Below are 27,501 nucleotides of genomic sequence, written 5' to 3' on the forward strand. Positions count from 1 at the left end.
ACATGTTAAAGGCAATATAGATTTAGGGTTGGATTGTTCTTTTGATGTATTAAAACCTACAGATTGTTACATGAAATGCCACAGATTAATTTTGTAGGGACACACACACACCACCACCGCTTCCTCCACCTCCTCCTCCCCTCTTCTCTCCTCTTCCTCCCTTCTCTCACTCCTCTCCTCTCCCCCACACTGGAAAAAAAAAAAAGCCCTGTGGTGCTGTGTGCAGAGAAAGTGCTATGTCCTGGGAGTGGGTATCATGGGGGCCTAGTCGGTCAGGGTGTCCCTACCCTGCACCATTTATCTATTTTTTGTTGACAACTTCAGGGCAGATGACTAACTCCTATGACTGCCAGCAACATTTTTCACATGTTGCTGGCAGCCAATCGGGTGCTCACTCTCGCAGAAGTCTAACTTCCGTGGGAGCAAGATGGCCCAGGGAAATAAAGCTCCCTGGGCCGATTAGAACACTCCATATTTCAATTTGTGCTGCTGCAACAGTCTCTGAGACACTTGCGAGCCCAAGTGCCAAAATATACAATTATGTTTTTACCCTTAATTTTTCAAAAACTGCTGTACGGATTTACACAAAATCACAAAAAGCAAAATCTGTGGACCACGATCTAGCTTCCTGCCAAATTCGGTATAATTCCATTAAGTCGTTTTTGCTGTAGCCTGTCTTAAAGAAGTCTATGGAAAATGCAATGGGATTTCGCTTTTTGGTACCACCCTTTTTTCTCTGCCCCACTTGACGGCTCACACCAAAACCTTCCAGGAAGGTGGTGAAGTGCATGAACATTTTTTTGGAAAGTTTTCTGAAGATTTGTCAAATGAGGCCAAAGTTATAGGCAAACCAAAAAACGTTCTTTCTATGGAAAAGCAGACCTACCTATGACTACCTAGTGGTGACTGCTACTAGGTAATATCGATACATAGAGAGCCTGCAGGCTCTACCATTTTCTGCCATTAGTCAGAGTGCTTGTTTCCATAACTGCATGGGGTAATGGTTTAGTCTATATCAGTCTTTGTCTCTCTTACTTAGTGAATTACTGCATCTTCTGATCATGAGTACATCCACCTGAAAATGAGTAGTCTTCACTCGAAGGACCTTTAGATTTCAACTGTCTTCTTTTATAGTTCCCTTTTTATTACTTTGCTTTTTCTTATGCAGTGCTAATGGATCACTTGCTTGCTGCTCATTTCTTCTGCAGTGCTGTACTTCCACAAGGCCCCTTTATCCAACACAGGAGAGCACATTATGGAATACTGTTGTCCATAGTGTTTCCTTGTTTTACCTTTCCAAGATGGTCACCACTTTGGCTCTAAAAGTGGCACCAATTCTGGAACTTAAAAATACCAATAGACTATTTATAATATCTCTGCAAGACAGACACCCGCTTCTGTGTTACGTTGTGCTATTGCAAGCAGATAGCGTCTGTGTTTGAAAGCAGCATGTTTTCTTTTTTCTATTTGTATTCTTTTTATTTATCTTGCATCCGTTGTTGAATTTCTGTGTGCTTTATTGTTGCTGTGTCCAAGGAAGGATGCAGGAATGAGTCTTTGGATGAATGGATGAATGCTTGGGTGCAAAGACGAGTGACAGTACATTTATGATGACTTATAAAGAGTGCCTAAGCCCACCGAATACACAAAAGGCAGTTTAATTCAAAAGTCAGAAGTATTTGGATTGTCAGTGATTATTAGCTGATAGGTGTCCCCACTTTGCTCATATGCTCAGTGATAAGCTCCCTATAGGTACAAAGAAAGTACATTCAATTTACTAATCTTTTCTTTAAACTATAGTAGTAAAAACAAAAAACATAAATCCCAAGAGAGTGTATGTAAGCTTGCCGGGAGCATCTTAACATCACTAATACCGTCATCTCAAGTTCTATTTTCACTACTTTGTGAGTGGGCTTGTATACTGAGGGCCTCCATTCATTGTTGATTAATTAAATGGGTGCGTTGCTCATCTGCAAATAAAATCCTAAACATGGTTTGTATTTGGTACCCAATGCCACTCCCTAGACTCAACGAAGAGTGTCATTAGATACTGCTTGCGAACAGACATGCATGGGTAACCTCCCTGCAAAAACAAGGAGCATATCATTACTTGGCACTTTTTAAAGGAATCTCATCTTCAAGAGCAAATATTTGAACGGTAGAATTTAGTGTCTAATACGTAGATCCTTAATTGACAGCCTCATGTAGTAAGGCTGTTGCGATCTTGATAACAGTGAAGGTTGTATACAAAGTGCAAGTAAAGTTGTGAAGTCATTCTCATTCAGTGCTATTAGTTAAATTCTGCAAGACAAGATGAGGGAAAGCACATCTTTCTGGCCATCACCAGTACAAAGGTTTGCAGAGTGGACTGAAGTGAAACTCTACTCCAGAGGGGGAAGTAATAAAGCAAACGTTTCGTACTTTACTCCTTTACGCCAGTTGGCCTGTTTAGGTCGACCTGTTGTAAGTGTTCTTTGGGATTTTAACCATGCCCATCTCACGCCCATCACTTTCACTTGTTCTTGGGCTTGCCTGTTTAAAAATCCCTTGATGTCATTGGTAAATTCTTTACGCTTGTCCTGCCTTGGGACAGTTTTGTTACTGCCTTGCAGACTGGCACTGTTACATAGATTATTGCTTGATATACTTTAGCATGGGCGAACTACTCTTTTCTTTTGTCTCTCTCCTTCGCGCTCATGAAGTTTCAAACAGTGCAAACTATCGGCGGTATTGGAGTGCTTTGCAAGACTACTAGTCACATCACATTTTTCTTTTGTCTCTCCTTCGCACTCAGCGGCAGCTGTGTCTCTCTGAAGCTCCATAGAGCTCAAACTTGTTCTATTTCATGCTCATTATTAAATGCTCATTCTGTTTCATACCTCGTGGCCTTGCACTTTGCACTCAGTGCCGGTGTCCACCCCAACGGTATTTGTGTGAAGATGAAACTGGATACATGGAGATTAAATCAGTGATTCATAAATCACTCAGTAATTAATGTTCTGACACACAAACTCAAATCTTGGTTTCCGGTTTTACCGACCTACGTGGGATCCTAGGCAAAAATGCTGGGCCTCTGTGCTTCTTCCAACTACTCTGCTGAAAGCATTGGGGGCCCTTGGAAATTGAATGATGCGAACATTATGAAAATAATGACAGGGATGAAATAATGAAAGGGAGCGACCCTTGACCCTGCTTTCAGGCAGGTCGCCCCACTGCACCTTGTGCCGGTATTGCCGCTGCTCCAGGTTTTGTTTTTTCTTTCTTCCTCTTGTTTCTCCTGGGTTTCCCAGCCGCTGCATCCCTGCGGCCCCACCCCCTCCCTCTACTTCGTTTACCTCTTCCCACCGCTGCGTCCCTGTGGCCCCGCCGCCTGCTCGCCCATTCACTGCCCTGCTCCCACCTCCCAGCTGCCCCTCCCTTCCACCTCCCCTTATATGGCAGTCGCTGTACGGTGAATGGAGCGACCCTTGACCCTGCTTTCAGGCAGGTTGCTCCCCTGTACCCCGTGCCGGTTTTGCCGCTGCTCCAGGTTTTGTTTTTTCTTTCGGCCTCTTTGCCCTGGTTTTCCCCACTGCTGTGTCCCTGCGGCCCGCCCCCTCCCTCTACTTTGTCGACCTCTTCCCGCCCCTGCGGCCCTGCCCCCTGCTTGCCCATTCCCTGCCCCGCTCCCACTTCCCAGCTGCCCCTCCCTCCCACCTCCCCTTATACAGGGAGTGCAGAATTATTAGGCAAGTTGTATTTTTGAGGATTAATTTTATTATTGAACAACAACCATGTTCTCAATGAACCCAAAAAACTCATTAATATCAAAGCTGAATATTTTTGGAAGTAGTTTTTAGTTTGTTTTTAGTTTTAGCTATGTAAGGGGGATATCTGTGTGTGCAGGTGACTATCACTGTGCATAATTATTAGGCAACTTAACAAAAAAAAATATATACCCATTTCAATTATTTATTATTACCAGTGAAACCAATATAACATCTCAACATTCACAAATATACATTTCTGACATTCAAAAACAAAACAAAAACAAATCAGTGACCAATATAGCCACCTTTCTTTGCAAGGACACTCAAAAGCCTGCCATCCATGGATTCTGTCAGTGTTTTGATCTGTTCACCATCAACATTGCGTGCAGCAGCAACCACAGCCTCCCAGACACTGTTCAGAGAGGTGTACTGTTTTCCCTCCTTGTAAATCTCACATTTGATGATGGACCACAGGTTCTCAATGGGGTTCAGATCAGGTGAACAAGGAGGCCATGTCATTAGATTTCCTTCTTTTATACCCTTTCTTGCCAGCCACGCTGTGGAGTACTTGGACGCGTGTGATGGAGCATTGTCCTGCATGAAAATCATGTTTTTCTTGAAGGATGCAGACTTCTTCCTGTACCACTGCTTGAAGAAGGTGTCTTCCAGGAACTGGCAGTAGGACTGGGAGTTGAGCTTGACTCCATCCTCAACCCGAAAAGGCCCCACAAGCTCATCTTTGATGATACCAGCCCAAACCAGTACTCCACCTCCACCTTGCTGGCGTCTGAGTCGGACTGGATCTCTCTGCCCTTTACCAATCCAGCCACGGGCCCATCCATCTGGCCCATCAAGACTCACTCTCATTTCATCAGTCCATAAAACCTTAGAAAAATCAGTCTTGAGATATTTCTTGGCCCAGTCTTGACGTTTCAGCTTGTGTGTCTTGTTCAGTGGTGGTCGTCTTTCAGCCTTTCTTACCTTGGCCATGTCTCTGAGTATTGCACACCTTGTGCTTTTGGGCACTCCAGTGAATGTTGCAGCTCTGAAATATGGCCAAACGGGTGGCAAGTGGCATCGTGGCAGCTGCACGCTTGACTTTTCTCAGTTCATGGGCAGTTATTTTGCACCTTGGTTTTTCCACACGCTTCTTGCGACCCTGTTGACTATTTTGAATGAATTGCTTGATTGTTCGATGATCACGCTTCTGAAGCTTTGCAATTTTAAGAGTGCTGCATCCCTCTGCAAGATATCTCACTATTTTTGACTTTTCTGAGCCTGTCAAGTCCTTCTTTTGACCCATTTTGCCAAAGGAAAGGAAGTTGCCTAATAATTATGCACACCTGATATAGGGTGTTGATGTCATTAGACCACACCCCTTCTCATTACAGAGATGCACATCACCTAATATGCTTAATTGGTAGTAGGCTTTCGAGCCTATACAGCTTGGAGTAAGACAACATGCATAAAGAGGATGATGTGGTCAAAATACTCATTTGCCTAATAATTCTGCACTCCCTGTATGGCAGCCGCTGCACGGACGTGCGCAGCGGGCGTGCTGCTGGTGCACCAAAGGCGTGCCTAAGGCAAGCCCGTCTGCGCCCATCCGCGTCCGGACCACGCCCAGCGCCAGGACCACTGGTCCCCAAGACCGCCACAGCAACCAATGCCATTACACCTCCAGCACCCTCCTCGCACTCAACACCAGACGAGCACACGCCTTCTTCCTGGCCTCCCCTAAGCACACCAAGGGACCCTTCACCTGCCGGAACAGCAGCTTCACCAGCCTCCAATTCGCCAAATCTCCTGCCGAGCCTGACCGCAACTACCTCCGATGCATCCTACTAAACACCCGCTCCACACGCAAACACGCCGTTCAACTCTGGGATCTGCTCGACACCTCCAACTTCCTGACGGAGACCTGGATGAACGCCTCCTCTGCCCCAGACATCGCCATAGCCATTCTGGATGGCTACAAGATCACCCGCAGGGATTGCACCAACGGAGTCGGAGGCGGAATCACCATCGTCCGCAAGAACACCATCAGGGTCACGACCTGTACCGACGACACCCTCAGCACCGCCGAACACCTGCACTTCCAGATCCACTCCAACCCCAACACCACCCCCAGAGGAACTCTCATCTACAGGCCCCCTGGGCCACGGCCTCAGTTCTGCGACTCCATTGCCGACCTCGTCAGCAGGCCCGCTCTAGCCTCCACCGACTACATCCTCCTCGGCGACCTGAACTTTCACCTGGAGAATAACAACGACCCCACCTCCACCACCCTAATCGACAACCTCGCCACCTTTGGACTCAGACAACACTACTCCAACACACTCCGCCGGCCACATGCTGGACCCCGTCTTCTCCGCTAGCCCCCACGTCACCTTCAGCCACACCACCGAACTCCCATGGACCGACCACCGCTGCATCCATTTCACCTTCCAGAAACCCACCACGCCCCACTGCACCCAACAGATCCCCCGCCACAACTGGAGCAAAGTCAGCCAAGACCAGCTGAACACCAGCCTCGCCCGAAAACCACCCACCGAACCCACAAATCCCGATCTCGCAGCCTGCAACCTCTGGTGCTGGATCGACGACTGTGCCAACACTCTCGCCCCGCCCAATAAACCTTCCAACAGAGGTGCCAGCAAGAGAGCCAGCTGGTTCACCTCGGACCTTCGAGCCTCCAAACAAACCTGCCCGAAACTGGAGAGACAGTGGCTCCACGAACAGACACCGGACAACCATGCTGCCTCCAAGAACGCCATCCGCAATCACCATCACCTCATCAGATCTGCCAAGAAAACCTCCTTCAAAGACCACCTGAACAACAACGCACACAACAGCAAGGAGCTCTTCAACATCGTGAAGGAACTCTCCAACCCCAGCTCCAGCACAAACGAAATCCCACCATCGCAAGACCTGTGCAACTCCCTCACCGCCTTCTTCCACCACAAGATCACAGACATCCATGACAGCTTCAACAGCCAGACCACCCCGCCAACCACCGACTCCTCAGACTCTCCACCCACCTTCAACTATGACCCCCTGCTTGTCTGGGCCAACGTGAACGAAGACGACACAATCAAAACCATGAGCACTATTCACTCTGGATCTCCGTCAGACCCATGCCCATACCACATCTTTAACAAAGCAAGCACCACCATCACACCCCACCTCCGCAAAGTCATCAGCAACTCCTTTGAGACCGCGACCTACCCCGAGAGCTGGAAGCATGCTGAGATCACAAACCCCTACTCAAGAAACCCATGGTGGACCCGAGAGACTTCAAGAATTTCCGTCCCATCTCCCTGCTCCCATTCCCGGGCAAGGTCATCGAGAAGATCGTCAACAGACAACTGACCCACTACCTCGAAGAAAACAACATCCTGGACCCATCTCAGTCAGGGTTCCGTAGCAACCACAGTACCGAATCCGCCCTCATCGCTGCCACCGACGACATCGGGGCTCTGCTTGTCAACAGCGAAACTGCGACCCTCATCCTCCTGGACCTCTCGGCCGCCTTCGACACCGTCTGCCGCCGCATCCTACGCACACGTCTCCACAACGCTCTGGACAAAGCTCTGGAGTGGACCACCTCCTTCCTCTCCGGCAGAACTCAGAGCGTCTGCCTCCCCCCTTTCCGATCCAAAGCCTCCAAGATCATCTACGGCGTCCCCCAAGGATCATCCCTCAGCCCTGCACTATTCAACGCCTACATGGCCCGCTCGCCCATGTTGCCCTGCTACACAACCTCAACATCATCTCCTATGCTGACGACACCCAACTGATCCTCTCCCTCACCAAGGACCCCCTCAGCGCCAAATCCAACCTCCACGAAGGAATGAAGGCCGTCGCCTAATGGATGAGGAACAGCAAACTGAAGTTGAACGCCGATAAGACGTAGGTCCTCATCCGCGCAAACCCCTCAGCCTGGGACGACTCCTGGTGGCCGACCGCTCTGGGAGCAGCCCCGACACTCACCGACCGCGCATGCAACCTGGGCGTCATCCTCGACTCAACACTCATGACCAAGCAAGTCAGTGCCGTCTCCTCATCCTGCTTCAACACCCTCTGCATGCACCGCAAGATCTACAGATGGATCCCCACAGATACAAGAAGAACAGTCACCCAAGCACTCGTCAGCAGCAAACTTGACTACGGAAATGCCCTCTACGCATGAGCCCCCGGCCAAACTCCTCAAACGACTGGAACACATACAAAACGCCTCTGCACGCCTGATCCTCGATGCCACAGCCACATCACTCCCCATCTGAGAGACCTACACTGGCTCCCCGTCAACAAAAGGATAACCTTCAAGCTCCTCACCCACGCAGACAAGGCGCTCCACAAAACCGGTCAAGCCTACCTCAACAGACGACTCACCTTCTACATCCCGTCCTGCCAACTCCGCTCAGCGGACCTCGCTCTCGCCATCGTCCCCCGCACCTGAAGAGCGACTACCGGAGTCAGATCCTTCTCCCACCTCACCGCCAAGATCTGGAACACCCTTCCTTTGCCCCTACAACAGACCGAAGACCTGCTGACTTTCAGAAAGCGCCTCAAAACCTGGCTATTTGAGCAGTAGCAGCACCCCCTCCTCCCCTCAGGGCCTTAAGACCCTTACGGGTGGGTAGTGCACGCTACAAATACACTGATTGATTGATTAATTGAATAATGCAAGTCTTTCTATCCAGCGTAAAAATCTCGTGAGCTGACTTGCCTTGTACGGAAGTTGCTTAACATTGTAAAAAATATACCACCTGGTTTCACTTGGCTAAGAGGGGGAGGGGCCTCCTTGTTGCCTTCCTTTAGTATAATAGAAACCATAAAACATAGTATGGTATTTACTAGGTAAATTGGAAACAGCAATCAATGACACCCCTTGGTTGCACATTTCTCTCACATCCTCAACCATCACAGTGTTAGGTGCTGCCTCAAGACCCGATAAACACTTTTCTGGTCCCGCAAGCATGATACCTAAACAATTCCGAGAGAGGCTAACAACAAATACAACTCCTTCATAACCAGGCACTACTGCATAGCACATGCGCTACACATGACAAAATGCACCCCAGAACCCCATAACTGGGTATGAGGCACTAACAAATTGGTACAGTATAGTACAATACACAGCAGAACCAGCCCAGTGCAGCACCCTGCTCAAATAGGAACCGACATCCACTGTTCTCTTTGTGTTATTCTATATTAGACCCCACTAACATGTACTCAGCATGTAGTGCTGGTGTCCAGTCTCACGTCACTTGAGAGAAGTTGGAACTAGGCATGGATATGCACATGTTTTGGTTACGCTAGGAAAGCCAGTGTTAGAACTCTAAGGTCGTTATCTGTATGTAAAATGATATATGCAAGCACCAGTAATTATACAAAGTGAGATTAGCTGGGGAGTAAAAGAGCACTATACATTGAGGTGTTAGCAAGTTAGGTGAGGGCATACAAGATCGTCTTAATCAACTGAGGACTTGCACATTACAGCTTCATTACATTAAAGATTTAGACATAAGGAGATTGAAGGATTGCCACAAATTTCACAGTTTTAGCTGCATCCACGTTAGAGCTGTTGATTCCCAGATCCATGCTGAGATGCTGCTGCTTCAGTCTGATGTTTACGTTGAAATACACTCAGAAGGTCACAATTGAAAAGCTGCCAATTACGGCATAAGACGTCTGAGTAAAACGAGCATTCGAAGCTCCTAATGTGAGACTATTGAACATTATAGTTTTGGATAATGAGGACGTTCATTCTGGATCCCTCTTTTTTTTTTTTTACCCGATAAGATAACTGCATAGGCCCATGTGCCGCTGCAGAGTTGTGTAACCCTCAGCAATACAATAGCTAAATTAATTACAGTGCTTCCCCAACCAGATGTACGTGTAAGCCGGGTCACAAGTACAAATCACAAGAGTTATATCATTGCAGTAGGCCTGCTAGCCTTCAAAATGTGTAATGCACTATGCCCTCTAGGGGCTTAATATATGGTTACACTGCATTACTTTCTGCCATTCTCTTTTCATGTGGTTATGCCCTCTAGGGTCTAACTATATAGGGTTACATGACCATGTTTCTTACAAGTGCTGTTTGTATTGTGGTGTCCTCTAGGGGCTTTTCTGAGCATTATAGTCAACATACTGCAATATTTGCAGGCTCAAAAACTCACCCCATAATGCTTTGCAGGGCATTACTTTTACAAAACATTTTTGCTCATAACTCAGCCTATGGTGGTCCTAGGACAATTGGCTCACCTTCAAAACCTTCACCACAATATACTCTTTCGGTCTACATCATCTTTGGGTCTCCATACTAGTTAGTGGGGACCCCAAGATAATAGCCCCTCCCACCATTCAGTGTCTTTTTAATCACTCTTATGGCTGTAACTATTTTTTTTACAGCTGGGAGTAGTTTGTGTTTTTTTTTTGTAATTTCATTGCAATAGGCCTGCTAACCCTACAAAATGTCTAATACCCTATGCCCTCTCGAGGCTAAAGATATAGTTACACTGCATTACCGTCTGCCATTGTCTTTTCACATGGTTATGCCCCATAGGGGTTAACTATATGGTTACATGACCATGTTTCTTACAAATGCTGTTTTCATTGTGGTGTCCTCTAGGGACTGTTCTGAGCTCTACAGTCTAATGTCAAAAGTTTATTTCTGATAAAGGTTTTTATTTGGATTACATAATAATTGTGTATGTTTTATTAATCTCTCCTTTTCGAAATTATGACCACCATTCAGGCCCACTTAATATCCTTATTATGCCAGAACTGTTTGAACACTCTTGATATGTTTGGGTGACCCTTCTAGTTTATTTCTATCGTTAATCCTCAGTGGCTGTCTTGTGTATTTTGGGGGGGAATTGTGTTAGCCAGCCAGCAACTCTGATGGTGGGGTGGTGAAAGTGGATTCTCTTGGAATAAGAATGGCAGAATTAAATTAGGATGCTAAATAGCAACATTTTCATTTTTGGCTGCAGATAGAGGAAGAAGGTAAATGGAAATGCTTTAGTTATATGCAGGGCCACTGGAATTATGTGGCTGGAAAAGACCAAATTATTAGGCAGGGGTGACCAATTTATGTGCCCAAAAAGTCCAGTTCTGAATTTACAACGCCAATAGCTCTAAATCAAGCAAATGCTAGACCGACTGCCTTGCAAGTGCTTGTTTTACTAAGCCTTTCTTGCAGTGTTCTCTGTCTCAAGTAAGGTAATTCTCACTTCCCTTCATACCTACTCTGGTTCCTTTCTAACCCTAGCAGCATGTTTTTTTTATAGTGCTAAATATCACACCGCTTCAATTTTCTATCTTTGTTAAAAATGCCAGATTTAATGGTAAGTCCTTTGGCAACATTAGAAGGGTGGAAGGCAAAGTCTGACTTTCTCAGATGCCTGCCACTGTCAGCAGCGAGTGTTACTCACTGGGCCACTTTGACTGCTCCGTAAGTTGTGTCGTCTTTTTGTACCCATACTTTTTTTTTTTTAAACATGTTTATTTATTGGTATTTCGGTTGGTACATCAACTTAGTAACGGGATCAAAACATCTTACATGACCGTACAAGTCACATGTTCATGACAACTTTTAAACAGTTTACCAGCTCTGCTATCGTTTTACATTCCCCCCACTCTGAGGGTTATTCCTTACAAAACTCTGCATACAATTGAAATAACTGCAGTGGGGGTTGTCAGTGGTTCTCCAGTCAGTGAAGTGTATCCATGAAGGAGGGTGGTTGTGCATCACCACTTTCAGCTCTGGGCTCTCAGGTACCTATCAACTCGGAGTATAAGAACTAACAAATAAAACATACAACTTGACCAGTAATATGAATCTAGCTACTTGGCTTGCAGGTGCGTCCCCGACTGCACGCGATCTGGCCAGAGGAGGGGTGGATGTGGGGGTGGGGGCGTGCATGATCATTCATGGATTTCCTATGGGTCTGTTACGGCTGTGGCACTAACTTCGCTGATTGGGTGGCCCATCTGCGGCCTCTTCCATAGCTGCCTCAAGAGTGTCTCATGTTCCCACCACCTGCTCTCACAGGGGGGCTATAAGTCTGTTCCTCATCCCTCTCATTTCTTCCCTCTGGAGGGCCCACTCTTCCACCCTGGCCCAGCAGGTAACGTCTGCCACCCATGTACTCAATCTAGGTCCATTGCTGTTCTGCCAGGCTATCGCTACCCTCCTACGTGCCAGTCCCAGTGCCAGGTCAATAGATCTGTTCCTCACCTTTTGAGGGGGGCCTATCAAAAAGCCCCAATAAGCAGACATCTGGGCCGTTACCTGTCTGTCTGTCCAGAGTGCTGTTGAGTCTAGCAATAACCTCCCCCAGAAGTGCCGCAACACCGGGCATCCCCAAGTCATATGGCAGAAGTCGGTGTCGCTCAGCCGGCATCGTGAGCATGCTGATGTTAGGCCATATATCCGGTTAATTCTGTGCGGGGTAAGGTAGGTCCTATGGACATAGTTCAGCTGGGTATACTTCAAGTGTGTGTTTCGAGAGATTCTGTGTGGGTATGCCAGGGTTGGAGTCCATCATCTGTCTCCCTAGATCTGTGTCCCACCTACATCTCAGTCCCTCCAGTGATCAGTCTATCATCCCATTCAGGGCTCTACAGAACCACTTTACCAGTTGGGATCCACTTTCTAGAATCAGCATAGATTGTAAGATCGCAGTCACAGTGGGTTCCTCACTTCCGCCCCCCCACATGGCTTTCAGGGCTCATACAATGGCCTCATAATTTAAGAACTGGTCGGCAACCAAGCCTGTTCGGTACGTCAAGTCACTGAAGGGGATAAACATCCATCCCTGGAACAAGTCCCCATTGTTGCTATCCCTACCTCCGTCCATTGTTGTAGCTGTTGTGCAGTAGGTTCACTATGTGGGAGGCCGACCAGAGGGAGGGCAGGGGCATAGGGGTTTGTCGTGTGTGTTCGTCTGAGGACCCTGCACCAGGCTGTGAATGCCACAGTCACCAGTATATTTGATCCAGGAAGTGACTGTTTCCCCGAAGTAGGCAAGCCAGGAGTCCCACCCCTTGGGTAGGCCCTTCGTCTAAGTAGACCATCGAGGAGTCCAGCCCATTGAGCCACCTCACCAGCTACTGAAACTGAGCTTCCACATGGTACAGTTCAAGGTCAGGCACTCCAAGCCTTCCCCCTCCTCCCCAGCCCGGCCGCAAGCGGAGCATCGTCAGGGCTACTCATTGGCGCCACATGTCCCACACCAGCTCTCGTAAGAACCCGTTCAAGGTCCAAAACCAAGACACTGGGATAAGCAACGGTAAATTGGTGAAGAAAAAAGAAGCCTGGGGAGCATCACCATTTTGGATAGGGCAATCCGAACCATAATTGGAAGTTTTAACAATCGCCAAAAGGATACTGCAGATTTCAATGCCCGGTATACTCCCCTCAGGTTACCCTTGCAAAGTTGTGTTAAATTTGAATTCCCAAATACTTAAAGGTGCGGGCCCCACTGGACATTGTCTGAACATTGTCTGGGCAGGAGAGTGGGCGTGGTGCCCCCAACACGATCGGGAAGACTCATGTCTTACTATGATTATGGCGCAGGCCTGAGAGGTTGCCAAAATCTTCCAGCATCTGCGGCACCCGTGGCAGCACTGCGTTCCCTTCATGCAAATAAATGAGGAGGTCATCAGCATAGAGGCAGATAATGTGCAGTGTTCCCCGCCTGGTCACTCCCCACTCTCTGGCCACTGCCCCGGAAGCTCTCTGCTAATGGCTCAATCACAATGGCGAACAATAAGGGCAAGAGGGGACAGCCCTGCCTGATTCCCCTACAAATGTCATAACTACTTAAGATTGTGTGTCCTGTCTTCACTCTTGCCATGGGCCTGGTGTAAAGCAGGTTAACCCATCGTGCCCATTGCTGCCCCAGCCCCATCCACATCATCACCGCTTCTAGATAGTCCCATCACACAGTGTCAAAGGCCTTTTCCAAGTCCACCAACACTATCGTAGCCACCATCTCCGGGGACCATGAGTCATCGTAAAGTAGGGAATAGAGTCTCCATAGGGTGTGTGATGTACTACGTGCAGGTATAAACCCATTCTGATGTGTATGTATGAGAGTCTGCATGTGCAGTGGTAACCGGGTCATGAGTACCTTGCTAAGCACTTTAATGTCAGTGTTCAACATTGATAATGGGCAGTAATCAGCCAGCGTCATGTCAGTCCATTTACTCTTGGGCAAAGGTATCACCAAGGCCTCCCTAGTGGATGGCAGTAATTCGCCCGTCTCGTAGGCCTCTGTATACATCTCTACTAGTTGGGGTGTCAGCGTTCAGGCAAATCTCTGAAAGAATTCTGTCGGGAGACAACCTGTTTCCAGGATTTTCCCTGTCGCCAGGGTTTTCATGGCAGTTCCCACCTTCTGGTTTCACATCCTTGTCCCCAATTCCACGCCATCTTGGTCTGCTAATGTCACCAACCATAGACCCACTAGGTAGGTTTGGAGAGAGTCCAAGTCAGCCATCCTTGGTGCACTATACAACCATGTGCAATAGGCTCTAAACTCATCGTTGATTTATGCCGGGGAATAGATCGGAGTTCCAATTCTAGATGTCAAGCGGGCAATTATGTGCCCCTGCTCTCCGGTTTGGTCAGCCAGGCTAATAATCTCCCTGCCGTACCCTCTTCTTCGTGTATCCTGCCCAGGTATGCCTTGTAGTTGTGGCATCGAAGGCGCTCTAAGGCTTCGGTGTGGGCTTTGCGCACCTCTGCCAGCTGTCAAGTGGCCTCCGGGTCCATCCCCAACCTTGACTCCCACCTGCGCAGCTGTCGCTAAGCGGGCTAGTTCCAGTTCTAGGTCCTTCTTAACGCCCACTGTTTGTCCAAAGCAGTGCCCCCTCATAACCACTTTCAGGGCTATCCAATCCATCTCCCTAGAGGAGGCGGTCCCCTTGTTCAGGGAGAGGTAGTCCACCAACTCAGAGGCTAGAGCAGTTCAGAAGACCTCGTCCTCAAAGGCCCTAGGGTGCAATCGCCATGTCACAATCTGTGAGTGCCTCCCCAGTGTCTGCAGTGTCAGCAGCAACAGGCTGTGGTCAGAGAACATTCTACCCAAGTATTCGGTTTGTAGAACATCACTCATGAGTGTCATGGAGCACGTAATCGATCCTTGTGTGTACTTGGTGGAGGGAAGTGTAGTGCGAGTATTCCTTACTGTGAGAGTGTTTGGTACACCATTAATCTTACATTCCCCATTGGTCTATCCATTGCACCAGGCCTTTTGCTACTCCACGTGTTGCAGATTACTGTAGAGGGGGAGAGGAGCGATCCCAGTCTGCGTCAACAACACTATTGTAGTCTCCCCCCAACAAATAAGGCCTGTCTGAGGATCGTGCCAGGTGGGCTGACAGAGCCTGCCAAAAAAGACTCTGGTCATGGTTGGGGGCATATACGCTCCCCAAGACTATTGGTCTTCCATTAATGTGTCCTTTGTCAACTTCTAGTGTGGTAGCTTCAAAGAGCACCCCTCGCACCAATATCAGTGCACCTCATGCATAGGCTGAATAAGTAGTGGCAAAGAGTTGCCAGCGCATGCCGAGACTATCAGCCTCTGTCTTGGTGAGGTGGGATTCTTGTCGAATCCTATATGGACCCCTCTCCTCTTCATGTAGGTCAGTATATTGTTCCGTTTTAATGTGGTCCCATCCTTCGGGGACATCCAGGACATCAATTTAAATGCAGTACCGCTATTCAAAATTCTGTTTTTTGCAGTGTCCACTGATCTACTTTTCCCGGCTCCCCCGTACCCTCCCCGGATCCCCACACCTATTGTATATCTGGGCCTCAACAAGAACAACCATATTCAATACCCAGCTCCCCGATCCAAGAGCAGTCCACCAACAGCCAACTGTCCAAACTGGCAAAATCAAACTTCTTCAATTTCTCATTGTTGCCCTTCTGGAGCAGTCCAAGAGCGAGAGGGGGGTAAAATGGCCAGAAGCCTATTATAGACCATCAAGCTTGTCAGACCAGCATCACCCAGTTGCAGACCGCCGATCCCGCCAGGAGCCGTTAGCAGAGCAAGAGTAGGCCCTCCAACAAATGTCAGATTATGTCTTCTGCTGTTTGTGGTGTCACTTGTGGGATCTCCTCAATCACACTGGCGATAGAGTCAAGGTCAGATGTGTCCTCTGTTTCGTGTGCATCAGTCAAATAGTTTCTATCTCTATCGGAGGCGGGCTACTCAGTCAGTGATGCAGAAGTCTGGATCGCTGCACGTTGCTTCTGAGTTACTTGTAGTTGTGTTGGTCCCACCAGGCGGTCTGCGACAGTTCGATCCTTATAGTGGCACATCTCCGCACAGCCAACTTTACCACCTTTGTAAGATTCAAGCCAGGCCCATGCTTCTTCTGGGGTCTGGCAAAGGGGTGTTTTGCCTTCCTGCATTATCTTCAGCTTGGGGGCAAGAGCAGCGCATACCTCACCCCTTTGTCACGCAGTGCCTTCTTCATGGATATATATGATGCCCGCTTCACCTGCACTGCTGCTGTATAGTCAGGAAACATGTTGACCTTGCTGTTCTCTACTGTAAAAGGGCCCGTCTCCCGTGCTCTCTGTAACAATATGTCTTGATCTCTGTAATGCAGCAGTTTAGCCACGACCGGTCTGAGTGGCCGGCCCAGCGCCGAGGGTTTAGGGGCCACTCTGTGTGCTCTTTCCAGTGCAAGAAATGAGGGAACTGCTGCTCACCAAGGAGGGATTTCATCCAGGGTTCCAGGAAGGCCACCATATCAGCACCTTCGGCCCCTTTCCGGGAGCCCTATAATGCGTACATTGTTGCAGCGACTACTGCCCTCTGTATCCTCCGCCCGGTATTCTAGTCTCTGCACTTTGTTGATGAGATGGGCTATCTGTGTCTCGTGTGACTGCTGCTCAAGATTTTTCAATTCTTCCTCAGTGGTTTTCACTCTGTCAGAGAGCTTCCGGTGATCTGCACATAGGTGGCTCAGCTCCGTCGACACCTTCCCGATTTCTTGCCTAAGGGTATTTTTCAATTCTTCAATCGCTTCTAATATCTTTTATAGGGTAACTTGCATTGGAGGGGGTTGCGTAGACTGGTGTAGGATCGGCTCCCCCACTCCCTGTTCGCTGTCAGGGCTGAGTGGTCTCTGGGCCTGGGATTTAACACATTGTTTTCCCATTGGGGGGGGGGGGCTCTGTGGTTGGTCCCGTACTCGTCTGGCCTGCCACGGTGGGGGGCGACTGGAAGGGGACCCCTTGTTGCCAATGTTAGTCCCCCCTTTTAGCCGGGAAGCTCCCCTAGCGTTTTGCTGGTCCCAACACCCGTTTCCACTGCAGGCGTCTTCTGCTGGTGAGTCTCTGCCCCTCCCCAAGGTATAGCTGTGCACAGCTGGTGTGCTGTAGGTGGGGGCCCCTCCTCTCCAGTGCGTCTCTGAGGGCCACCCCACTCGCCTCCCCTCGGCGGGTTCGCACATCCCCACCTCCTCGCCTGTGTTCACAGGGTTTCAGGGGCCCCCGTCTCCTTCACATGCCCCTTAATGGGGGAGGAGGCCGACACTCAATAGTCCCCCCGCCGGTCGGGTTCTTCAGGGGCTCAGTCCCCTCCATTCCCGTGTCCGTCCGCCCGGCTCTCGCTGCCCCCTCTCTCCGTCCTGCCTCGGGTGCCAGCCTCAGCAGGAGCGCCTCCAATCTACTGCGGGCAGCGTCTCGCCTCCCAGCGGCCTCTTTTCACCCAGGGTATCACCACTGCAAGCCCTTCCGGGGTTGCGTTCTCCAGGGCTCTGTCCACGCCCCTGAATCAGTGCTTTCCTCCTCACCTGGCTGGGTGGGGGGCGTCCAGGTCCCAGCGCACAGAATTCCTGGGCCTCCCGGCCCCTCAGTGCCAGGGGGGCAGAGTGCCAGACCGCTCCTGTCCCCCTCCTCCTCACCTCTGCAGCTGTGCCACCCGGTGCTGACCGGAGTCGGGTCCTCCCCCTTCCTCGGCCACTGCTGGCAGGGAGACCCAAGTGCTGTGTCCTGCCTGTCTCTCCCCCTGCAGCCTGCTCAATGTCCTCACAGCCGAGCGGCTGCCATCTTGTGCTCCTGCTGGAGCGAGCTTTTTCACCCGCCTCTGCAGACTAAGCAGTGGAGGTCGCTGCTCGCTGATTCAGAGCACTTGGCCGCTCAAGCAGCGGGGGCCATGTCTCCTCGGCCCCGGCTCTCACCTGCCGTGTCGTTAAGGCAGGGTCATTACAGGCTGGGTAAGAGCTTGATTTCTATGTGATTGCCATCTTTGGCGGTTGGCTCCGCCTCCCCCATTTGTACCCATACTTAATGCTGTTCTGTTCTTTGTATTTCGTCCCCACAACTCTTGAGTCCTAGTCCTTGTCCATTCTGGTGACTCATCCCTTTTCACTCCACAGAACTCTCCCCACTAAACACTATAACATTTTCCGGCTCAAATACATGCCTCCCTCTGGCATTGTATTTGATTTTGTTTTTCTTTTTTGTACAGTTATTCATTCTGTTTTGTATGTATTTGTGTATGCGGCATCAACCTCTTCACACCTATTTTTGATTACACATATCTCTTAAACTAGTTATGTTTCTTTGCAGTCGTTCGATGCTTCTGTTGGCTTTTTACCATTAATTTCTTCCGCTACAAGATTCTCAGTATCCTTCTATGGTCTCCAAATCTTTCTTTTACTGGTACTACAATGTCTGCTATTTCTTGTTGTGTGTCCTTGTATAGAGATTCCGCTCTGAAAACTACACAACCAACGCTGCCTTCAATTAAAAAAAAAAGTTCAACTTTTCATCATTTACAGTTTTTCAGATCAGGTCATATGATGCCTTTATCAACTTCTCAACGTACCACCAACTTTGTCGATACCCAGGTTTAACCTAGAGCCTCTTTTCTTAATATTGGTGTTTTCTATTTTCAGGTCTCTCAGGCTACCTGTAGGATAATTGTGAGTGTGTCCGCAACATCATCAGATAAACGCTCTGCAAAGTCTGCTCTCTTACCATAATAAAAACGTATAATATTTCACTACAATTGCTTTCATTACTATTTGCGTTTATTTTGATATTTCTAATAATGTTACCTTTCCTGTTAACAATAGAAATGAGCATAGAGTGAGATCCTAGGTAAGGGGGTAATAAATAAAGAGATAAGTACACAAGAACCACGAATCGGGTACTTTCGAAATAATTAGATCTGGTTCTTGAAATATTCATAAGATTAAATTGCTTTTAAAACGTGCTCTGTTTCTTATTGAATCGTAACGATTGGGAAAGTAGCTAATATTTAATGCTATATTGTCAGGATCTCAGCCTAAGTATCTAGAACATCGCCTTGAATCTGACCTTCTGTTCTACATTACTGTGTGTTGCATTATGCATCCGAAATATCCATTCTGAATCATGTCCCTAATGCACTCAGTACTAGATAATGGGACCTTCTTCCAAATATTACACATTGAAGCGTGTCTGTTATGGTAATAAACGATGTTGCGGTGCAAGTCCTAAACAGCTCAGCATGTGCTGGTTAACGATCTACTTGTACATCACATGTGCATATCCTCAATGCATTGCAAACTAAAGGGCAATATTAAATGTCTGCTTCCACTTGCATAGCGGAAACCTTAATGGCAATCTAGACAAAGGCTCCAGAAATAGCATTTTTGACCCATTCGCTGCCCGGCCTTTTCCCCATCAGGTGCCAGGCCTTTTTTTGGCTATTTGTGGCAGTTCGCCCTCAGGCCCTCATATCTTTTTGTCCACATAAGATACCCACGCCAAATGTGTGTCCTTTTTTTCCCCAACATAATGAGGGTTTCTAGAGGTACCCAGAGTTTGTGGGCTCCCCTGGAGGAGATCAAGAAAATAGCCAAAATACAGCAAAAATTTCGGTTTTTCTTTTAAATGGGGAAAAGGGCTGCAGAAGAAAGCCTGTGTTTTTTTTTTCCCCTAGCAGTGGCATCAACAAAGGGTTTGCCGTGCTAAAATCACCATCTTCCCAGCTTTCAGGAACCGTCAGACTTAAATCAGAAAAGCAAATTTTTCAACAGAATTTTGGCATACCCCATTTTTACTATTTTTTGTGCTTTTAGCCTCCTTCCGGCCAGTAGAGAAAGGGGCAAACCAGATACTTAGATAAATTAAACTAAAACACCACATACACACGCTACCAGGAAAGGTTATACTTCCTTAACTAGGATAGGGGGGTCGGACTGCTAGTGGAGCTGAATTGAAGCCTACTCTTTATTTAGGAATTTGAGAAAACAAACTTTGGATCTCGGATGTAGCTATATGCCCATCCTTTTGGACTACAAGGGACAGTTAAAAGGTTTGGTGACTTAAGTGTGGAACTGTATAGATCTGGTGAAGTATGTTGACAAAACATGTGTTGGCTAAACAGAAGCAACAGTTTATTAATAGTGTTTGGAACATTTGTCCATGGGCTACAATGTGGGCTGTGTGCTCAAAGCTATCAATTTACTGTGGTACCTTTTTGGTGTTGTTTAGTGCTGGGTAGCCGCTCCTCCCCTCTGGAAGGACCCTCACCTCTCCCCCCCCCCCCCGTATCACATACACAGCTTGACTTGATTTAACCTGATGTTTGTGTGCCTATATACCTTTTTTGGCTACACAACCTTGGACATTTTAAGTACTCAGATACATACCCCCAAAACACCCGGTTTCTCTCATTGATGTGTTTTGTGGGCTGTTAATTGTGTGCATTGTCTCAAAGCATTTGGAAGCAGATAAAGGGCATTTTACTGTTATGATAATAATAAGTAAATAATAACAAGTAAATGAGTAATGCTACTACTTGTTTTTCACTTGGGTGTTGTGAGGTCCTTATTCTAATCTCTGCCTTAATTCTCATGCTCTTAGTTCTGATATTTGCCCATTCTTAAACATAGTACGAAATTAAGTTAACCTTGAAGATAGTTCGACCCTTTGGAAGTCAGTCAGTCAAAGAATCTTTCTTCGGCAGTATGCCATAAAAGCACAATACATTTCAAGCTAAAAAAGTTTAAATAATTAAAATACAATACATATAGATTAAAAAAAAAAAAAAAAAAATTTTAAAAAAAAAATCTGGAATGCAGACCACATCTTTGTGGTGCATAATCAGTGATGGTGCTGTATAGCACTGATACCTAAAAACTAAATCTCACATGTAAACCTTCTAAAACCAATCCTCTTGCCTAAAGTCCCATTAATCATTACCTGCTTTTGCTGTTAGCCCTACCGACTGCCCTGCTGTCCTCCTCCAAGCCTTACTTAGTAACTGCATACCCCACCCCATTCGATCTGGCTCGTCTGATGAATGGAAAACAAAACCCTCCTTTGACCCCTTCATATTGGTCCACCTCTGCAACCAGGCAGAAAAACACTCCCCCAGTTTTTTTTTGTTTTTTTTTTACTTCACCACCACTGTTACACTACTTTGCTTGTACCCTTTTCATCAGCGCCCCTATACTCACTTGTCGATCAAAAACATTTTAAGCAAGTTCTTAATTTCTGAGTTATATCTCTTCACCATAAATGATAAATAAACCCTGCCTTTCATAAATCATTGATACTCTTCAAATTGTATTTCTTACTGCTACATCCTCTCAGTTCCTTCAAGTGCAAACAAAACTCAATTTTTTGTTTTCTCTTTGTCTGGCATATTCAGTAGCTGATGGCTTAAATTTCCCTCCAAACTAGCTGCAGAATTAACTCCTTACAGGTTAGTCTCTTAATGTTTTTCACTTTATATTTCATCTCTTTTAAAAAGCATTATGTTCATAAATAGTGCCAGGTCATTTTCTCTCAGGTAAAATAGCAACCTCTCCCTCTGTATAGTTAAGTTAATGGAGGGGAAACTGACCTCAATGCACCCCGCTCACTTTACGTCAGTTCTTCTGACATCCAGGCCCAGTAGTCGACAAATAAGTCTGTCTGTCCACCAGTTTCCTGCCCACCTGATACGAAAGACCACAAATCCAGGATTTTTTTGGTACCCTCTGATGGCTGGACATGGATTAAGCATGATCGAACTAGGATACAGAACAAAGAAAAATGGGGAAAAAAACATTAGGGACTACCTCTGGCTGCACAAATCTAATGCAACAGGTTGATTTCAAATAGTTATATGATCAATTAAAGGCACTGGGACCTCTTGAACCCGTCAAAAACAAGTTTGAACTTTCCCGTGCCTTTTGCCTCCCCCACGTCATTTTCCAAGCCCCCTATCCCAGAGCCACAAAGGAGGAGTTAGTCAGCTCTCATAGGCTTGTTACAATTTGATTACCCCCAGTTGGGTAACGGAGAGGACTTCAGCACTTCTTCGCATTGATCTTTTTCTTGAAGGAGGCACCCCTGACCATTGCACCAGCACAAACCAAACAGGAGACCCCCTTCTCCTTTCACCCAATCATTTTCCATAGCTCCAATATTATCTTATTTCACCTTCCTCTAGATCGTTCTTATAGCCTTGTTCATCATGAGGCACAACCTGTCAGTCATTCTCCATCCTTGTTGTGTAGCCATTTTAGTTATAGCTCCATGCACGTTATTTTAGCACACTAGGCCTGCCGCTGTGTACTTCTACCTAGATATATTTTACTCAGCTTTGTTTATTATTTTAACAGTACCCACATTTGCGGTCTTGTTTTATTTCTCTCTATCTAGTTGCTCTTTGCTTAGGCCAGCACTATGTTCTTAAACAAGACATTCTTGTTCACTCTTTGCATCTCTCAAGGCTGCAGTGAAATAGGTTCCCAGTAAAACGCTTTGTCTCTTGTATTCATAGAAATATACGCATCCTTACGTAGGGACATTTTCTCTGACCATCAGCTGCTTTATTATAAAAACACTTCCCTGTCCCATACACGTTAGAAGGAGATTCCAGCCAGATGACCACGACTGTATGCTGATTGCTGAACGCTTCGCTGCAGCTGCTAATGCAGACTTCAGGCCTTTGCTCCGGTATGGGGGATGATGTCTTCCCAGAGGAACCTGAAGGGCAGAACTAGAGCTTAACATGCTGTGCTCTACTATAGCCTAGGTAGGAATTAGTCTATTGACTCTAGTCACAGTATGGTAGAGTTATTTCTATGCTTTACTCTCCTTGTCACAATTTTAATCCTGTCATGCTTTATCATCCTGGTTATTGCAGTACATTCTTTATTATCTAAGATGCAGTTGCTTCATTAAAACCTTATTGAAGCATACACTGCCTCTGTTTGTCATTGTATAGGTGAGACCAATGTAACTGAGAGAAACAGATGAAATCTGAGTGACCACGATTTCCCTGAGGAATCAATTGTGTCATGGGCTCGGCTGCCCAATCATCCCTGTCTTGGGTAGAGATGAGACACTGCTAGTTAGCCGGAGCAAAACCTGGATTTGGGCAACAGGTGTCACCTGTCGTGGGTTGGACTCAGTCTCCCACACTGCAGGTGATTCTGCCGCTCAAATCCAGTAGTCTCATTAGAATAATGAGTCTACGCGACATACCCTATTAGCCATCACATTCATCCCATTCTTCCCAAGTACCTATCTAACTCTTGCTGCCCAATCAGACAGATCCACCCCTCCTCTTCTTGTCATAGCTATCAAGTAGGCTGCACCAGACAAATCTCTTTCTTGATACCTGTTACTACAAGATGAACCAGGCTCTCCTGACCTTCAGAACAGTTTGTCCACTTATATTGCCTCCTTCCTGCCTGGCTTATACTGGTACTACCTATGTTTACTTCAGACTTGATCCATTCTCCCTCCCTCAACCCCTCTGTGGCATTATCTACCCACATGAATGAACCCGGCTTCATCTTCCAATGAAGCTCCACCATCCCACTTAAAAAGCCATCCTTTTTTAATGTTGCTCCTTCCAATTTCACTATTCCCCTCTCCCTAAATCTCCACTTCATCCGGTAAAACACCGGTACTTAAACCTTCTTGACCACTCACCCCTTTTGCACTCAATCCATGATACCTGATATCAGCTACCAAATAAGCCCACCTTTGTTTATAAAATGTATTAACATATGTCCCATTGCTCTATTTTTCATGCACTTCACTTGCCACAACTTCCTCTATGCAGATACAGCCATACCTCCTCTTCCTCTTTTTCTCTTCTCGAGCCTGTGTCCTGCCCTGGTGACTTTTGTGCCTCTGTGGTGCTATCTGCTACTCCTGACCGAGCATCACTCTGGACGCCACACTGGTGGTGTAGACTCTTTGGCATCCCCTTTCTCTTACAGATGCCATAATCCCACCCTGTCACTTCCTTTAGCTTGACATGCCCTATGTCTCTTTCACTCGTGGTCCTCCGGTGCTCTCCCCTCTGCCAGCCCCATTGCTGTGCTACTCTAGAAAGTGCTTGGCAGTGCCAGTTCACCCGCTTCCTGTGCCTCCAGCAACAGCATGCAGGCTCACCCACCAGGCCCTCTGCCTTCACCTCCCTGCCCCTATGCATGTTGCATTCACCCTGGATCTTGCACCTTTCCTCTTCTCAATGGTTGCCAGCATACTAAAATCGTCTTTGACACACTCCTAGTAGAACTTGCTGTCCTTTAAACCTCTGAGGCAGTGTTTCCCATCCTGTGGTCCGGAACCACTGGGAGTCCGCAAAGCCTCCTCAGGGGGTCCGTGAATGCTTAGAAAATTAAATAACTTAAATAATATTAACAGATTAGATCCCCATCTTTCAGTAATGACTCAGTGGGACGGTCCCCGGTTTCCAATAGTAATTCAGTGGGGTCCTGAGTTCCTGTAATGATAAAGTGGGGGTCCACAGAAATCAAAAGGTTGGGAACCAATGCTCCAAGGGATATAATATAAAAAGTGATGGAAGGAATGCTTGAATTAATCTCACCTAATAGTAATTACATGGGGTCGCATCTGCGTCTATCATTATTTTGCACACCATGCCACCTCAGTTTGGACCCGGCCATATGGAAATCAGTTTTAATGTTGCTCCAATGAGAACAGTCCAGTCCCCACTGCCACACCAGATCGTCCTTGAACCACAACACAAGTTTTTTGCCTTAAGTGGGACAGCATGCCCAGACGTGGGTCCCGTGCACACTGTCACTGGAACCAAGCTATACCTGGCTGATGATCCCTAGCCAGGGTGAAACCAGTGTTGTGCCTTACTTGCGGTTCAGGGAGGACCTGGCTATCTCCGCCTTGACATCTCTTTCCAGCGCTGTTCTGATCAATCCCTGCTCGTCACATCTGCCGGACAACACCACCCAGAGAACTCCTTTTACCCAAGCTCCACGTGTGGAAGCACGCCTTGAGTTTTTGGTTTTCTGTTTCTATTGTTACATCCCAAAATATTCAGTTCGTTTAACGATCAATAGCAGACGACCAGGGGTTTCGATCTAAGCAGGTAAAACTGTTGACTCCGGGTTCATATTAGGCCCTGACTGCCCGTTCATGTATTCTCTAGTAGGACTGCAGCTTGTACACCAAACACAAATTAACACTACTGGATAAATCATTTCCAGACGGACTCTTTTGCACTGAAATAATTTTCCCCCTGAAGACATAAGGACTTCCTACTAGACGTTTGATAACGCTTCCAAATATTATAGCTTCCCAGCGCTTATCAATCTAAAAAACATTTCTTGGAGCTACAGTAGAACCTCATTTATATTCAACCTGTGATGACTCAACGACTATTCATTTGTTTCCCTGCGTTGACCTACTATCCAGGGCTCATCTGTTTGGAATGCAGACATTTTTTTTTCAGATCTCCCCCACCATTCCCTCCTCCGATCCAGTCTGGCATTAAGCCAGCGCCCAAATGTCATAAGATGTTAGTCCAGGGAGCTGGCTTCAAAACCCCCGCTGTGGAGATTTTAGTTTAGCATGCCTCGTCCGCCCTTGAAGGAGATTTCCCTCAGACTCGTTGTGGCGCGCATTTATTTTCCATGCTGGGTCCCTGAATAGGATGGCCTAAAACGGTACCTGTTTTGCCTGATGTGATGCGTATATTTGTTTCTTGAGAAAGCTTTGCGCCCTTCAACCCTCAATGCTTCAGTAAAGTTCACGTGTCCGCTCTATGAATTCAGAGCGATTTTAGGTTCCAGCACCATATATATTGTGTTTATCAGACCTCCGTTCAAGCTAGCTCTGCAGTTTCATTCCTGGAATAAAGCAACACTGCATATTTTTTATTTTCTTTACTTTTCTTTCAAGGTAATCTCCCAAGCCTCTCTGCAATATTTACTTTGCTTACTTTGTTTTAAAATGCCCCACTGAATATCACTTTATGCCCCTGCGCTGTCCTAAGCTCATCTGCAACGTCTTTGCTTGGTCGCAGTATGTAACATTTTACATATAAATTGTAAGACGATTTTGGCTGGTATGCCTTTCAGAGTGGCTTGGGGGAACCAAGGGCCATATGTACCAACACATTTTCCCATAGACACAGAATGGGTAAAACCCTTTGATACATCTGGCCCTAAGTTCTCTTACTGAAGCGGAGGCTTAATATACCGTTAAATACGTCCGATCGTGTTGCATCGTAGAACAACGACTTTGTGACACTCTGAATACACATTCTATGTAACAGATAGATGGTGAATTGTGGACTGGGACCTTGACACCACTTTTGGTGTGTGGACATTCTAAAGTCCTACATTTGATAGTGGTCCCAGCGATGCATTCAGGCAACAGCTATGTTAGTCATTCCCACTCAAGTGACCCTCATAGCTAGAGAGCCATTTAGTTGCTGCACGCAAACTAGTAACCTTATAGCGAATATACAGGCTTCATGACTTTGCTGTGACGAAATGTACAAATTAGTCTGACAACAGAAAGCAATCGATTAAGATATAAAGGTCACTCAGTCACCACCATCATAGGTGAGAGAGTGAAAATAGAGCTATAAACTCCGAATTCTGAAGCTGCCTTAGATACATCGGTGGGTTGACATGATACCTTCTTCAGTATGCGCTGCCTAGTGAATTTTAATGTGCATTTACAAATCAACAGGACCTTAGTATTTGAAAATAATTTTAAAGAAATTATTGCAGTCTCCATATATCTTTTGATAAGAAGGGTACGTGAAAGAATCCTACTGGAATGGCTTGTAATTGCTTATATTTTAACTCACCCAGATCCGGTGGTTTATCAGGTGGACCTGCTAATTTTTTTTGAAAACTGTTAAAATAAAACTAGTTCTGGGCCCTCTCTTGCTGTGCGGCCAGTACATTTGGCCACTTATTAAAAAAAAAAAAAAAAAAGAGAGAGAGAGAGAGAGAGAGAGAGAGAGAGAGAGAGAGAGAGAGAGAGAGAAAAAAAAAAAAAAATATATATATTTATTTATTTGTACCTTCTAGTAAGAGTTCTGAGTGAGACGTGTGTTTTAACAATGAGGGCTATGATAGACACTATTTGAATTCGATTGGCCTGGAAACAAGATCTCTGATTGGGTCCTATGACTTGCGGAGCATGTCTGGTAATTGATTATTCATTTCAATGTCATCTTGTGACATGCTAAACTGATTCTGCTTCTTGCCAAACGTGTTTATATGAGCAGGATTACTAATTTACTCTTTCCTGGTGTAATTTACTTGACCATTGCTTTTATGAGAAATTATGCTTGGGTTGCTCCATGACTTTACTTTACCAGCTTTACATGAGATGTTGTCTCAGAACATCTGCAATGCTTACCTTTGTATATTTGAATAACTTTGTTCAGAAAGGACAGTGAATGTTTTGAATGTGTGGAGGTTCATAGAGAAC

The 27,501-nt window shown here is 46.6% G+C and overlaps 1 protein-coding gene across 10 annotated transcripts in view; it reads left to right on the forward strand.

Moving 5' to 3' along the window:
- The window catches only part of PARD3 (par-3 family cell polarity regulator), a 1,239,520-nt gene that overhangs the window by 716,654 nt on the left and 495,365 nt on the right, over positions 1 to 27,501 (forward strand). The gene's annotated exons all lie outside the window — the stretch shown is intronic.

This window comes from Pleurodeles waltl, chromosome 10 (assembly GCF_031143425.1).
Source record: "Pleurodeles waltl isolate 20211129_DDA chromosome 10, aPleWal1.hap1.20221129, whole genome shotgun sequence".
Classification (NCBI taxonomy): domain Eukaryota; kingdom Metazoa; phylum Chordata; class Amphibia; order Caudata; family Salamandridae; genus Pleurodeles; species Pleurodeles waltl.